This window comes from Euprymna scolopes, chromosome 1 (genome assembly GCF_053919585.1).
Source record: "Euprymna scolopes isolate OS-2025 chromosome 1, ASM5391958v1, whole genome shotgun sequence".
Taxonomy (NCBI): Eukaryota; Metazoa; Mollusca; class Cephalopoda; order Sepiida; family Sepiolidae; genus Euprymna; species Euprymna scolopes.
This window is the reverse complement of record NC_136482.1, coordinates 91,278,260-91,296,570: the sequence shown is the minus strand read 5'-3', so window position 1 is coordinate 91,296,570 and position 18,311 is coordinate 91,278,260. Positions and strand designations below refer to the sequence as shown.

The window sequence follows — 18,311 nt, the reverse complement described above, 5'->3', positions numbered from 1 at the left end:
GCATTAATTTTATACTGTTTACGTATATGGGATGTAAATTGTAAACTAATTTGCATATTGCTTTACAAAAGGGCAATTTATTAATTAACTATTTTTTGTCATTTTTTTTTTTTTTAATTCAATGATTGTTTGGATTTAATATAACAAACAAATCTTTTTCTTTAGAAATATTTGTCAATTTGGTAAACAGAAGTTTAGCATTGGTGTTGAAAAGTTTTTTTTCTTCTTCTTTGGGGAGGTGGGCGTTTTATTAGGAGTGGGGACTGACTTTATTTAAACCAGTTAAGATCCTTTCCTAAATTGTATGTTAAAAACAATCTTTACACACACCACCATCGCTCAGACAATATTTTGAATTTGTAAGATTGTTATGAATGAAATATTTATTATTTAAAATGTTTATTCCATGTTAAGTAGCAAATTTTGCAAAGTTAGCTTATATATATATATATATATATATATATATTGATAAAATAGAAATATAGCTGAAATTTGGTAAGTGCGAGAAGAGAGTATTTTATTAATCGTTTATTTTAATGGTTCTTTTATGTTTATGTATTCTTTTATCCAAGTTTTATTGGATTTCAACAATGAAAACTTTGTTGCAATTGAAAGGTAAATAAAAGAACGCATGCTCATAAAGAATCATTAAATAAGTGTAAAATCAATTCGGTTCTAAAATTAAATTTTCATGAGAAAAGAAAATATTCTAAAAACTGTAAAAAGAACTTAAATCATAAAAGTAAAATTTAGGAACAATAAATTCTGTTATTAAAAAAAGTCCTGTGAAGTCTAATAGTTTTTACTGTAAAACAAAAAGTAGGCCATAGACATACTGAGAAATGAACACGAATAAAATGAAAGTCGTTATATCTCTTCTTAATCTTATGAGTCAGGATACTGAGTGTGAGAGTAAAATGGTTTGGTTTATCCTAGGGTTAAATGCATTGTGCATTGGTCAAATGATCGACTTGACTTTTGATCTGTAAGTAACTCCGATGGATATTGAATTATTTTCTATTGACAAAACTCTGTAAAATAGCCAAATAGCAATTTTGCAAATTGCTATTTGAATACGGCTTTACTGTTCGATTACTGAATTTGAGTTACATTAAGCCTGGTTAGTACTAAAATGGATGGTCATTTGAAAATACCAAGTGCTGTATATGAGAGAGCTCTCTGCTTATCTCAATATAGTTTTCAGTTGTCCGGGACTTTCCTTACCCCTAGAATCAAGCAGTGTCAATTCAGAGAGGTGGGGTCGGTGATTACACATCCTTTGCTTTAAAATTGACTTCCACACATGTATTTTACTAGGGGATATCCATTGTCTTTTGAGGCTGAATGGAGGACAGGTTGAAGATACCAACATAGTTTAAAAGTAACTAGCATGGGTGCCCGGCGTTGCCCGGGTGTTTGGAGGTGTGTGTTGAGCAAGTGATAATAGACAGGCAGGCTCAAACCCGTACCGTGAAGGAGGAAAAGAATGTGAAAAAAAAAATGTGAAGTCTTTGCCGTTGCGTCCATCGCCAAACCGGAAGTGGCGAAGATTTAAATTAAGGCTAGTCAATCAAAAAGAGGGGATGACTTTCGAAAATATTGGCGAAAAAGAGCGACCCCTCCCTGTAGAAAAGTGCCCAGTTGAGGGCGAAGGAATTAATGTTTTTAGTCAAGTTTTTTATACTTGTTGTCTGAAGGGTCGAGCTTCAAAACGATACTGAGCTTGTGAAAATCTGTCACCTTTGTCAAAGATTTTAGGCAGACATACATACATACATTTATACATACATTTAAACCATCCTGGAAACTAGTAATGATCGGCTAATGTAGTGGTGATTAAATACAAACAAAATTGGAAATCTCTTATTCATGACTATTTTTTCCTTGCCAGGTAAACGATTTGAGAATTACTTAATTTGAATAACATTTTTTTTTTAATCAAGATCAGAGACAACTTACACCAAGTGAGTTTGCAGCACCTGCATGATGCGAGCAGCTGAAATGTACTAGTTTAGCATGACACCATGTCTGACATCATTCAAATGCCATGTCTTGAAAAATAACGCAAAAATAAACCATCTGTTTTCAAACTGCCTTGGTCTCTGAATGTTTTCCATTAAAATGTATATTTTCTTATTAGAAACAAAATCATATTTATTTCTTTGAAGTAATAAATATGTTTCTATTTTACAAATTTAAAATCAAAACAAATAGATTTACAAAAGTTATTACAGGAGTAATATGTATAACAATAATAAGTAATATGTATAACAATAATAAGTAATATGTATAACAATAATAAGTAATATGCATAACACTAATAAGTAATATGTATAACAATAATAAGTAATATGTATAACAATAATAAGTAATATGTATAACAATAATAAGTAATATGTATAACAATAATAAGTAATATGCATAACAATAATAAGTAATATGTATAACAATAATAAGTAATATGTATAACAATAATAAGTAATATGCATAACAATAATAAGTAATATGTATAACAATAATAAGTAATATGCATAACACTAATAAGTAATATGTATAACAATAATAAGTAATATGTATAACAATAATAAGTAATATGCATAACAATAATAAGTAATATGCATAACACTAATAAGTAATATGTATAACAATAATAAGTAATATGTATAACAATAATAAGTAATATGTATAACAATAATAAGTAATATGCATAACACTAATAAGTAATATGCATAACAATAATAAGTAATATGCATAACAATAATAAGTAATATGCATAACAATAATAAGTAATATGCATAACAATAATAAGTAATATGCATAACAATAAGTAATATGTATAAATATAATAAGTAATATGCATAACACTAATAAGTAATATGTATAACAATAATAAGTAATATGCATAACAATAATAAGTAATATGTATAACAATAATAAGTAATATGTATAACAATAATAAGTAATATGTATAAATATAATAAGTAATATGCATAACAATAATAAGTAATATGCATAACAATAATAAGTAATATGCATAACAATAATAAGTAATATGCATAACAATAAGTAATATGTATAAATATAATAAGTAATATGCATAACACTAATAAGTAATATGTATAACAATAATAAGTAATATGCATAACAATAATAAGTAATATGTATAACAATAATAAGTAATATGCATAACAATAATAAGTAATATGTATAACACTAATAAGTAATATGTATAACAATAATAAGTAATATGCATAACACTAATAAGTAATATGCATAACAATAATAAGTAATATGCATAACAATAATAAGTAATATGCATAACAATAAGTAATATGTATAAATATAATAAGTAATATGCATAACACTAATAAGTAATATGTATAACAATAATAAGTAATATGCATAACAATAATAAGTAATATGTATAACAATAATAAGTAATATGTATAACAATAATAAGTAATATGTATAAATATAATAAGTAATATGCATAACACTAATAAGTAATATGCATAACAATAATAAGTAATATGCATAACAATAATAAGTAATATGCATAACAATAATAAGTAATATGTATAACAATAATAAGTAATATGTATAACAATAATAAGTAATATGTATAACAATAATAAGTAATATGTATAACAATAATAAGTAATATGCATAACAATAATAAGTAATATGCATAACAATAATAATATGCATAACAATAATAAGTAATATGCATAACACTAATAAGTAATATGCATAACAATAATAAGTAATATGTATAACAATAATAAGTAATATGCATAACACTAATAAGTAATATGCATAACACTAATAAGTAATATGTATAACAATAATAAGTAATATGCATAACAATAATAAGTAATATGCATAACAATAAGTAATATGTATAACAATAATAAGTAATATGTATAACAATAAGTAATATGTATAACACTAATAAGTAATATGTATAACAATAATAAGTAATATGCATAACAATAATAAGTAATATGCATAACACTAATAAGTAATATGTATAACAATAATAAGTAATATGTATAACAATAATAAGTAATATGCATAACACTAATAAGTAATATGTATAACAATAATAAGTAATATGTATAACAATAATAATATGTATAACAATAATAAGTAATATGCATAACAATAATAAGTAATATGTATAACACTAATAAGTAATATGTATAACAATAATAAGTAATCTATAAGACTAAATAAAAAAAAATAATTATTGGGAATCGATTCTTCTCATATCAGCGGTGGAGGTGCGGCATAACAGGTAAATGACAATAGAAATGTCTATATTATACCTCTATTAGCCTGGCTGCATGTGTCCACCTTTTTCTCAGAAACTACAGTGTCAATCTGACTGAAATGTTGTATGTTAGCTATTGATTGTTTTTGTTCTTTGGCATATCAACCCGTTTCAGGTTATTTAATGCCAAATCCAGTGATTTTTTAAGAAAAGTTTTTTAATAGAATATATTCGTTTTTTTTTTTTTCAAGTCGGTTTCTATTTAACCCATAGTTGGGACCCTAACAGGTACTACCACTCCGGGTCAGAGTGGACCTGGGAGCAATGCAATTAAAGGGTGGCTCTGCACTTCCCCCAAATCTGAAAGCTGAGGCTTCACCATTAGATATAGCTTTAGGTCATGGCCAGGACCGAAATTTTGTATTGACCTTTGCTATGATAAGGTGTAGTAAAGTAAGTAGTGTGATATTTGTTCGATGCACAGTTAAAGGTTTACAGGGATTAGTATTTAATGCAAGAATGAGCACAAATTTAACCGTATTCAACCATCAAGTTAGCATAACGCATTCTAATTTAACGGGCTATAAATTTACTTTAATGGGCAAAAATTTAGTTCACTTATGATGATGCTTATTTACAAAGTAGACAAAAAAAAGAAGACAAAAAAACAAAAAAAACGCGAATTAACTGCCTTCATATGAAAGGATTTTTATAAAATGTTATGCAGGAAAAACAAATGTTCTGAGGGTTCATTTTATCAAATCTATAAATAAAACAGATGTACGTGTCTGTAAATATTTAACCGATAAACTCTTAATCACATGACACTGAAATTAACAGCAAATTTATTCATAGTTTAAAATGGTTTAATTTTAAATCTTTCTTATCTATCTGTCGATAGCTAAAACTGTAGGGGACATGGCTGGAGCACTAAATGGTTTGGTTTCGATTTTAGCTGATTGCATCCAAGTAATTTTTATTTAGCTTTTGAAATCAAGTACTATGGATTAAGTGCAACATAATATTTAATAGAAAAATGTCTATAATAATAAATACAAATTCTGCATTAATTAAAATATCATCTTAAGTGTATTTTATGACTGGGTAAGGCCGGGTGACCTCCTCCCGCTAGTTAGTAATAATTCATGTATGTATCACAAATTAATTTGCACATGTAGTAATAGATATAAAAATTTAATTTAAAATCCATTGGGCACACTATTTTGCTTTATCGTTTTTGAAATTAGTACGGATACTTCAACTGGCATACAATGATAGGTGTACATCATCAGCATATTCAATTCACCGTCCATTTTACAGGCTGGCATGCACTGAACGGCTTTAAGAAATTGACTTCTAAACTAACCTATCTCTGCCCAGGATTTTATTTATCCCTCTTTCTCTTAAGTCTATTTTTATCGCTTACTTTCCTGTTTTCTTTGATCTTTCCATGTGAACTGAACCTGTTACTTCAACTGTTCCACGTTTACTAACCCAAGAACTCTCATCTAGTCTTTCAACGGAGCTATACTATCGAAATCTATTCTTTTGCACACATCTCCCTAATAATACTGTCCAGATTTAATCTTCTAATCTTTCATTTTCATACATCTTCACATTGTATGTACATGCTTGATAGACTCTTCTCTCGGTTTACAATGGTAATGCTCTATTGGTCAGTAACAACAAAGGTTTTAATTTAATCCACCGACTTCAAATCCTTGCAATCACATGAGAAACTGATCAACCCTGCGCTCCAATAGTATCACCAAGGTAACAAACCTTCTGGGCAACGTTAATAGTTTGGCATCCAGATATACTTTCTCCATATCCAAATTATCACCCACCTTCATTGTTTCACACTTTTTGCACACAAATTGGCTACTATTCTGTCTCAACCTACTAGGAATTCCACTGTGTACCATATGCTCACAGGTAGCATAAAAAATTGAATTGCATGTGACCTCCTTTTCCACAAGCAGAGGAAATTTACAACATTACAATCACGAATTATCACACTGGTCTTGATCAAACCTACTAGATGGTGCCCTATTCACCTCCTGCAACCTCTTTCCCCACAGAAGAAACATTGCGAACCTGTCTCTGCTCTACCGTTATTTAATGGCAAGTGCTCACCAGAGCTTCACTCAATGGCCCCCTCGCCAAACTCTTACAAAATATATTTGTCACCAACAATTTCATCTGCTCTATTAGTGCCTAAATTTAAATACAAATTCCATGAACAAAGATTCTTTCCTAGAACTGTCCGCCTGTGGAACTCTGTTTCACTAGTCTGCTTCCCAGCTGACTGCATGGTTGTCTTCACATGTGAACAATTTTTTGTTATCATGTCCCTTAAATACTCAAATTCTGTCCAATTCTCACCAAAAAACGATCACTGAGCTGTTGTCTAACTGACCATCTTATGCTCATTAACACTTATCCTCGAGTGACAGCCAGGCCTTGATAAGTGTGACTCCATTGTAAAATAAGCCAGGTAACGCATTACGGGAAGTATGCATTATGTTGAAGATGGAGTATTATTTTTTTTATTCCCATAAGTGTATGTTAAATCTGAGGAAAACGGAAACGAGAATCCTTTATCTTTGCCAATAATATTAAAGATTTGAAAACCACAGGAAAATAATTTAAGGCAAGATAAAGTTTTTTTTTTTTTTTATAATAAAAATTAATGTTTTCTGATAAGGAGACATAAAAATTTGTGTCATTGGATTCATATTTTATCAATTATCTTAGAAGCAAAATGATTGGTTGGATCAGTACAAATCTTATTTCCACCAAGTTAAAAAAAATAATAATTTCGACGATGTTAATACTTCTCATGCCAAAACTTTAACGAAAACAAATTTAGCGATGGGTACAAGTTTTACAACGAATGCAATCAAAGCTTATGGAAAGTTCAAACTTAGGCAGATATATTATATTTTAATAAACCATTGGACAAAAATATGAAAGTCCTTTCTCCAGCTTGTGTTTATTGAATTATTTTCAATATATCATTTCTTATAGTAATGACGATAACATTTTTTTTCTGTTTGTAGATTAATTAACACAAAAAGAGTTGCTATGCTGCAAAAGAGACTAACGAAAGAGTTAAGCTATAATAAAAGAGAAATGTTTCCATTAAAATGTTTTAACAGAAAATCTACAAAACATTTTGTTCTTCTATAGAATAGTTGCCCATCTAAAAACACTAATTATCTTTTTGATACAGCACAACTGAACCATAGCACTCAAATTCCATCATTAAACTTTAATTCTAGCCAGAAATTACTTTATATTTCACACGTTTAAAGACTTCAAAATCACACCCAAATTATCATAGCAAACGCCGTGCCTACCACTTTTTTTTTATTAGAATATACAAACGTGGCTGCTGAATTCTTTGTAATCATAGAAAATATGAAGTCTTTAAAAGGGTGATTAGAAAGTAATCTCTGGCTAAAACTTAGGTCCATAGACAAAATTTAAATATTATGATTACTTTGTGCTGCTTACGAAGCACGGATAAACATGGTTTCTTAGAGAAGCTACTAGGTTTGAAGAGTATCAAAAACTCAGCTAAAAATATTGTGACATACTAAATAATGAAGATAAGGACAGTCATCCCAATTCTAAACCAAAATTTAAAAGAAAATTTTGAAAACTATATGAAAGTTCACAGAAAACGTATGTATAAGAAAACTTAAAAAAAGATGAAAATATGAAAGCTGTTAAGCTAAGTAATAACAAAGCTTGCGAAAGGCACAATGAAAATGTGATGGTGTAAACAACAAAAAGAGGATACTTAGTATAAAGAGAAATTGAAATAAAGACAATATTTGAGCACAAAACTTTCAACATGACATAAAAAGTGAAAGAAAATATGAAGTGAAGCATCTATTATTGACTCTTTCAAATTTTTTTTTGTAAAAAAACTTGTACAATAATGAACCCTCTTAACAACTTTAGTTTTAATATAAAACAAGAGAAGCATGCTTGATGTCCCGTGAGTGCATAGTGAATGAGGCATAAAAAAATGACTAAGTTCAGCATTTGCCCCCCCCGCCCCCTATTTAGCCCCAAAATCCCCAAGGGACGTTAAATCCTAGTGAAAATTAACAAACGGTGGAGTTTTAGGCCTTAGCATGTGTAAATTTGAGTTCTGCACCATGCAAAAGACGAAATGACTAAGTCCATCCTTTGCCCACCCACCTCTATTTAGCCCCAAAAGTCTCCAAGGCCTCAATATATTTAAATTTGAGTTCAATACCATGCAAAACTGCTAAATAGACATACACAGAAAATTTTCGACAAATATGGTAAAATAGTCCCAAAAATGGAGTGTTTTTATTAGCCCTTAAAGAGCCCCTGGGACACACCCAAGAGTTATCGCAAAGTATAGGCAAACCAAATTATATAAAAATCAGTTAGTTACAACTTTTCAGAAAGTTTTATAAAAATCCAAGGCATCAATTATTTTTAATAAGCACAAAAATGTCAATTTTAGCCATTTTAACCCAAAAGGTACCGCTAGAGGAATAGCCGGAGTTTCCCGGAAATTCCGTTCTGTTACTATTTTTACTCATCATGTTTAATGTTTGTGCAAAATTTCAAAAAATTCCAAGGCGTAGTTATTAAGAAAAGTGCAGATGGACGAATGGACAAGGGTGAATTTGTTGGGGGACCAAAAATATAATGAACATTTCGGTCATTAGTAAAAAATTAATAGGTTTCATTTGAACATATTTACCATGAAATCAGAATAAGACACAATGTTGTTCTTTTATGTGGAGAAATCCAGCTTCCCCAAAAGAGGTATTCAGGTCAATGTTCTTTTTTCCCAGTTTAGACGAATATATGCATAAATATACATAATATTGTTCATTTCTATATACATTTAAGTTTTTTAGGGGGGAGAAGAAAAAGAACTATTTATTTCATATTCTAAGAATGTATTCATAATTTAACAGTTTTATTTTAAGATTTTTATCTATAAGGTCATCTCATAAGTTCTGTCTGAGTTTTTATCTTTGTTTTTAAATTAAACAAAACTTAAAAACTTTTGGGTATATTGTGTAATTCTTTTTACATTTTTATGTTTAGATTCATTTTAACTGCTTACATTTTCTTTTACAGAACGATAAAATTTAAATTTGCTTGATTACAACCCTACTAACATGGAAGTGCCTAAGAATCATTTAAGGTTTATAATGCTTTATGAGTTCAAGAAAGGAAACTCAGCAGCAGAAGAGGCTAGAAATATTCCACTTTGAATTGTTACCACCTAATGCAACAATTAATGCTTAAATCTATTGTCAGTAGTTAGAGTGTTTAAACCAAGCTTTGAGGAAAAAAAGACCTGCTGTAGTGAATCGAAAAGGGGTGATGTTTCATCAGGACAATGCATAATCAAGAATCACCTCACAAAAGATCGAAGAACTTAGTTGTGAGAAAATTCCTTATCCACCCTATTAGCCTGGCCTTGCTCTTTCAGACTACTATTTGTTTCGTAGCTTACAAAATCATTTAGAAGGAACAGCTTTTGTAATGTAGAAAGATGCTAAAACTGACATTTGTGAGTTCTTCGAATCAAAGCCAAAAACATTTTACAGTGATGGAATTAATAAGCTTGTTGATCGATGGAAAGAAGTCATAGATAATCAGGGAAAGTATATTGATGATTAAAACTTTAATAAAATGTAACATGTGGTCACTTCATAATTTTGGACAGAACTTATGAGATTATATTTTTTTTTTAATTTATTTTGAAACGTTCAAAAAAACATAAAATAATATACTCTGTATACATCTACATTCATACTATTTAATTATTTCAATTCTTTTACATATAATTACACATACTGTATAATTATGCACACACATATACTCACTCATGCATATTTTTATGCAACTATATATGTGTGTGTATACGCACACACCCATATCTAAACGATATCATTTATATATATAAATCTCTTATATTTTTACATGTATATGTATTATATATTGACAATTTTTTTTGTTCTTGCAGATTCAAGAAAAATTGTCTACTGCAAAGTAAAATCTCTCGTATACATGGCGACGATTATGAACCAGACTAGTGGCATGCCAGAAACATGCAAAGGCATGGCCAAATGCACATTCAAATTTATGCAGACGAAATCTACTTCAGAGGAAAACATGTATCAAGACAGCCTTAGCAGCTCGAGTGTAGGAATTTAAGTTCAAAGGAGCACCATTCACCATAAAATGGAAGGAGATAGAATGAAGGCCATCATACACTCTCCAGCCTCGACGCAGTGCTACCTAGCAACATGGTTATATCATAAAGACTATAAACGATCCTAATAAGAACTGTCTGTAAAGAGTGATTAAAAGGGTGCATACACAAAAGACAAGCACTCACAATAAACTGGGAAAATCAAACATAAGACAGCAATTACAGTGGAATATTGAAAGAAAATTCAAGATACAAAAAAGTTTAAAAGTAACAACATATAGATCAGTTTAACCCATGGACCCTTTATTCCTTTTCTTGGTGGACCCCCACATATGTATTGGCCATTGTATAGGAGGGCGAAGGTCAGACAGACAATATAATAAAAAAAAAGAACTGACTGCCTGAGGCGCATATTTAAAACCAGCTCCTATCACTTTTTTGCTTTCAAGACAATTTTAGGCAAAATTTTGAAATCTAGAAAATATATTCAAATTCTTATAAATGTCCAGTTCAGTTTTTTCACGTCAAAACAAAATTACAGTAGAAATGCATTTTTTAATAATAAAAACTATTATAAGTGGGTTTTATTCATGGGCCACCAAAACATCACTTATATTTTGCCTGTTGACCTCCAGAAATATTCCATGGACCTCTAGAGTCTATGTGGACCCCTGTTGAGAACCCCTGATATGCATAAAACAAACGAATATAATTTATAAACTAAATAAAAAATAGTGTCACAATTTAAATTAACTAAGAATTTCACTTGAGATCGCTAGAATAAAACTATTATAATTCGATTTCATACTTAAAGTAAATTTAGAATATAAAAAATTTCCATGTAAAAATTCAAAGTTTTAATTTAAAATGAAAAAATCTAACAATATAATTATGACTAATTTCCTATAATATAAAATATTAATAGATTTTCTTAAAAAAACTATAATTAGATAACTTATAATAATAAAAATGTATCACTATAATGGATATATGTATAAAAATACAAAAGGTTTTTATATGTGCATATCTTTCAGAGACGGGGTTGTGTATACACACGGATATATTTGCATAAAAAATGTGCAGGAGTGTGTATGCACAAGTATATGGTAGGTGAAAATATATATAATAAAATAACATAATAGATGTATACGGAGTATATTTGTTTTTTTTTTTAAAGATTTCCAAATAAACCTATCTATATATCTATAAAAGTGAAAATGTCTGCATGTGTGTCTGTCTGTGTACATTTCCCTACCAAATAACTGTCAATTTTCCTTGAACATGGATCTAACTTTATAATTTGATTTCAGCCCAAAACAATAAATGTTAAGTGGTCATAATTGGGGTCAAAGTTTAAAAAACATTGATCTCTGCGGTCTCTAACAAATAAGTCAGCCAATTTTTGGTTTAAACATTTGAAATTTTACATAAAATGTATTCAGACATAGGGCAAGCTTTCTAATCGTTTTTCTTTTTTGCTAAAAATTTGGCTTCCAAGGATTTGACCTTTGCGGTTTCTAGCAAACTATTCAGCCAATTTTGGTTCTAAACATTTGAAATTTTACATAAACGGTATTCAGACTTTCAGCAAGCTTTTTAATCAGTTTTTAGGCGAAAATTTGGCTGCCAAAAGGTCAAAGTTGAAAGAGTTGACCTTTACAGATTCTATCAAACTCCTCCGCCAGTTTTGGGTCTAAACACTTGAAATTTTAGATGTAGGTTACTTGGATATGGGTCAGACATTTTAATTTGAGCCCAAAACAATAAATGTTAAGGGGTCAAAATTAGGGTCAAAGTAAAAGAAAATTTGACCTCTGCGGTCTCTAGCAACTTTTCTCTATGGTAGTTAAGGAAGCCTAGTATATAGAAAGGCATTACGGTACATATGCACACTTTTTATTATATGCATATGCACATAAAGTTATCAACAATACATAGGGCCCGAACAAAGCCGGGCTGAACAGCTAGTAAGTAAAAACATATATAAAATATAATATATAAATAAAATGGTTAAATTATTAATGGATTTTAAGAATAAAATAGAATTTCTTCTCAGAAAAAAAAAACCTTAATGTGCACAAGAATAAAAGAAAATATAGGAAATGTGTGTATATATGAATATATTTGTATGAAATTAAAATAGTATATTCTGTGTGTTGGTTGGTTGTTTTTGTTTTACGGCATATCAACCCTTTTCGGGTTATTTAATGCCGAATTCAAAGATTTTGAAGAAAATTTTTTTTAATAGAATATATTTGTTGTTTTCACGTCGGTTTCTATTTAACCCATAGTTGGGACCCTAACAGGTACTACCACTCCGGGTCAGAGTGGACCTGGGAGCAATGGTAATTAAAGGGTGGCTTCACACTCCCCAAAGCCCACAAGCTGGGGCCTCACCACTGGATATAGTTTAAGGTCATATCCAGGACCCCCATTGAGGGACTTTTACCCTCTGCAGGGGGGCAGTCGGCGTATTCTAATGCCCCACCGACAGGGCCATATTCTGTGTGTATATGCATATAAAAAGTGAAGAGTCATAACCAATTGCATAATTTTTAGAAAAAGAAAATGAAAATTCAAGAGTAATCTCCCTTGAAAAAATTCAACATTTCAAATGAAAAGCAATGGTTAATTTTAAATCAGTGATATTTTAAATCCCAGATTTTCTCGAACCTGCCAAACAAGAAGTTCCTAAAAAAAAAAAAAAATTAAATAAAAACATAAGTTCATAAAATAAATAAATTACGATCTTAAAAACAAAATCAACGTGCGGTCGGAATTTCCGGTGAGAGGATGAAGAGAAATCAATATTTTTTTAACTATGAATTGATCTCGGTTATATCGGATTTGAAATCGACGGTACTGATGCTTTTCTGACCTGTAAAATTTATAATATGTTTTTTTTTTAATTATTTCAACTTCGAGTATATTAACTTAATTCATTACAAGTTTTAATAGACGAGATAAATATATTGTTTTACATATGGATATTAAAAGTCAGGAGAGTGGAAGTAAGAGATAGAGAGGAGAGGAGGGAAAAAGGATGAAAAGAAAGAAGGGGAAAGACAATAGAGAACAAAAATTTGGCTCTACTAACTTATTGAGAACTCTTTATCTTTTTTTTTACCAAATATATATATATATATATATATATATATATATATATATATATATATATATATATATATATATACTAGCCTGCGTCGCCTGGGTGTTTGAGCAAAAAAAAAATTGTTTTGTTTTTTTAAGTGGTTGTAGGCAGGTAGGCTCAAACCCGTACCACGGAGGAGGAAAAGAACGTGAAAAAAAGTGATGTCTTTGCTGTTATGTCCATCGCCAAACCGGAAGTGGCGAAGGTTTATATTAAGGCTAGCCAATCGAAAAGAGAGGATGACTTTCGAAAACGATTTTTCGATATTTGTCGTCCGAAACGTCGTATTTCAAAACGATACCAACTTCGTGAAAATCTGTTGCCTCTGTCGAAAGTGTTAGGCAGACAGGCAGGCAGGCATACATACATACATTTAAACAGACAGGTGAGGTTTATATTATATATAACGAGAGTCGATATCAAGACGGCCCAACCAGTCTTCATGTTAATCGATAAAGGTGCTATTTTAAACTTATGTATGATTGAATAATAAAAATGCGATTTCAAACTGAAGCACGACTGACGTATGAAAACTTGTGTGACAGATTATTATGGTCTTTTGGAGATATGCTTTCTGTGTATAAAATAAAATTCATCAATTCAATCCACATGTTTAGTGAGAAAAATTTAATTCCTTACTGAAGCGTAACAGATGACAAACCAAGCCCCTTATAGAGACACAAGGTCGCATAAAAAAATGATTCCTTTATTTGAGTCGCGTAAAATCTTTAGATTGAGCTGCTCAGTTAGAGTCCATCACGTAGCTACTGCAAATTATTTCCGACAGAATCACAAGATCAATGGTCTTTACAAAGTGAATAGATATCGGGAATCCGTCTTTGTCAAAAACCAGGGGCAAACTGAAGAAAACAACATTGCAATCGAATGATTCATGACCTTCGACTTTAGATTCCTGGCAGGGCAGGATGTTTAGAGGTTTCGTTTGGCGTCAAGAGAGGAATGTTTTCTTGGATCAGATACAAACTGTTTTCATGCGGAGGAGTGGCTGGGAATATGTCTGTTTGTACATGATAGCATTGATAACTGGTCACGTTTTGGATCCGATTCTTTTTTTTTTCTTCTTTTTTGTACCAAGAAAACGAAGGCAGCTGGAATTTCAGATTGCTTTCTTTGTTTACATTTTTCTAATCAAGTCATGATCTTTGGGTTTTACTTAGTTATTGCTTCTGTTTTGGTGTTTATGAACGTTTTGTTTTCTTGTGACCCCTGCAAACACTTGCCAAATTGCAATGAAAAAAAGGGTGAGAGAGAAAAAGAAGGCAGTAGAGGAGTAATAGTAGAATAACAGATATTTCAATCAAAATGGATGAAACTACTGTTTTGCTTCTTCAAAATCATAATACTGATAAACACATGTTTGTTTTCAAAATAAATGGAACGCAGCAGTAATAACAACAACAACAATAATAATAATAATAATAATAATAATAATAATAATACCAACAAGATTAAAATGCTTCAGAATTTTGTTAAACTAGGATTGATAATTTGTATCATCTTTATTATTTGTAATACCGTTCGAATAATAATAATAACTAGTGGGACCTGTGGAAATTCCACAGCAGCATTTTTCATATGTAATATATTGTTGCTGGGCATGCTGTGAGCATTCGTTTCAGCATGAATGAAGGCACACTCATATTATTCTAGTTTTTATTTATTAAAACTGTATCGCCCCTTAATAAAATAATAACTTTGATATATTTCCTGGGCTGATTATTTCATTACAAACACACCGGTCAATTGACTCACATTTTATCATTTTTCATAATTATTGAATATGTTACTATGTCCGACAATAATTTTCATAATTTCAGCCCACATTATCGCCCCTCCCTTTACTAAAATATTAAATTTGATATATTGTAGCGGCTGATTATTTTATAAAAAAACACAACTATCAATTAACTCATATTTCATCATTTTTAATAATTCTTGGATATGGTACTAATTTTAACAGTAATTTTTCATCATTTAAACTCACCATATCGCACGCCTTACTAAAATAATAACTTTGATATATTGTCTAGGCTGATTATTTCATTACAAACATACACATCAATCAACTCACATTTGATCATTTTTCATAATTCTTGAATATGTTACTAATTTTGAGAATATTTTTTTTATAATTTAAACCAACGTTGTCGCCCAACCTTCCTAAAATAATAACTTTGATACATTTGCTGGGCTGATTATTTCATTACAAACATACTAATCAATTAACCTCCATTTCATCATTTTTCATAATTCTTAGGTATGTTACTAATTTCGACAATCATTTTTCATAATTTATACCTACATTATCACCCCCTCCTTAATAAAATACTAACTTTGAAATGTTACAAACACACTAATGCATGAAATCACATTTAATCATTTTTCATAATTCTTGGACATGTTACTTATTTCGACAATATCATAATTTTAACCCACATTTTCGCCCTTCCCTCTTTACTAAATAACTTTGATATATTGTCTAGACTGATTATTTCCTTACAAACACACCAATAAATTAACTAATATTTCATCATTTTTTCGTAATTCTTGGATATGTTACAAATTTCAACAATAATTTTTCATAATTTAAGCCCTCCTTATCTCCTTCCCCTTTACTGATATAATAACTTTGATATATTGTTAGGCTAATTATTTTATTATAAACATACCAATCAATTAAATCACATTTCGTCATTTTTCGTAATTCTTAGATACGTTACTAATTTCGACAATTTTTTATAATTTAAACCATCCTCGTCACCCTCTCTTATTAAAAAATTACTTTGATATATTGTCTGGGCTGATTATTTCATAAAAAACACAACTATCAATTAACTTGCACTTCATCATGTTTCTTAATTCTTGGATAGGTTACTCATTTCGACAATTATTAATATTTTTAACCCACATTATCAACCCCCCACTACTAAAATAATAACATTGATATATTATCTGGGATGGCCATTTCATTTTAAACACACCAATCAATTAACTCATATTTTGTCATTTTTCATAATTCTTGGATATGTTACTAATGTTTACAATCATTTTTCATCATTTTAATCCACATCATCGCCCCACTTACTAAAATAATAACTTTTGATATATTGTCTGGTTTGATTATTTCATTGCAAACAGACTAATGCATTAAATAACATCATTTTTTCATAATTCTTGGATATGTTACTAATTTCGACAATTATTTTTCATAATTTAAACCATCCTTATCACCCTCTCTTACTAACATAATTACTTTGATATATTTCCTGAGCTGATTATTTTATTATAAACACACAATCGATTAACTCACATTTAATCTTTGTCCATAATCTTGCATATATTACTAATTTCGACAATAATTTTTATAATTAAAAACCCACATTATGCCTCTCCCTCCTACTTATATAATATATTTGATATATTGTCTGGGCTTATTATATCATTACAAACACACCAATAAAGTAACTCACATTTCATCATTTTTCACAATTCTTGGATATGTTACTAATTTCGACAATTTTCATAACTTTAACCCACTATGTCACTCTCCCTTACTTAAATAATAACTTTGATATATTGCCTGGGCTAATTATTTCATTACAAACAAATCAATCAATTCTGGATATTCTCATAGTATATGTGTTTCACCTATCTTATCCAATCCCGGGTAACACAGGATATTCTGCTAATATATATCGTTCACCTATCTCATTCGATCCCAGGCGACGCTGGGTATTTTGCTACTATATGTTTTCCACCTATCTTATTTAATACTGGGCGACGCTTTCTGATAGTATATATTTGCACATCTCATTCAATCCCGAGACTGACTTCATGTCCGCCACCCCAATGTTGAAAATATACATTAAATAAAGTAATGTTTTAATCATAAACTGTTTCAGCCATTTCCGGGACTGACTTTATATCCCCAACCCACTGCTAAAAATATACATGAAATAATGTAATGTCTAAATAGTAAACTGTCTCAGCCATTTCTGGAACCGACTTCTCATCTCCCATCCTACTGTTAAAAATATACATTAAATAAAGTAATGTCCAAAACGTAAATGGTTGCAGCCATTTCCGGAACCAACTTCATATTTCCCACCCCAATGTTAAAAATATACATTAAATAAAGTAATGTGTAAATGGTTTCACCCATTTTCGGGACTGATTTAATATCCCCCACCCCACTGTTAAAAATATACATGAAATAAAGTAATGTTTAAATCGTAAACTGTTTGAGTACTTTCCGGGACTGACTTCATATCCCATAACCCACTGCTTAAAATATACTTGAAATAAAGTAATGTTTAAATCAAACTGTTTCAGCAGCTTTTCGAAAGTAATACATATAAAAATTAACACGGTTAGGGATTAGGCAACCATTGCTTCAACATGAATTTCTGAGTGTAGTATCAGTTTCAGCATTCCAGTGACTTAAATCCCCCTTTTTTTGGTCTTGGTTAATGGAGAAATCTTTCATTACTGATACAATTTTTATTTTTGTTATTGACCAGACTGCCGCTTTTGGGGAGCTAGTTTCCCCCTAAATTTTTAACCGGCCTCATGTCCAATTCCGCCCTTGTAGGGAGGTAAGTAAACAAAAAATAATAATCAGAACGGACATTTTCCAGGGCATT

The 18,311-nt window shown here is 30.1% G+C and overlaps 1 protein-coding gene across 10 annotated transcripts in view; it reads right to left on the bottom strand.

Annotated features, from left to right (window-relative positions):
- LOC145245888 (uncharacterized protein C20orf96-like) overlaps positions 1-18,311 on the bottom strand; it is a 2,261,276-nt gene that overhangs the window by 793,057 nt on the left and 1,449,908 nt on the right. The window lies entirely within an intron of this gene.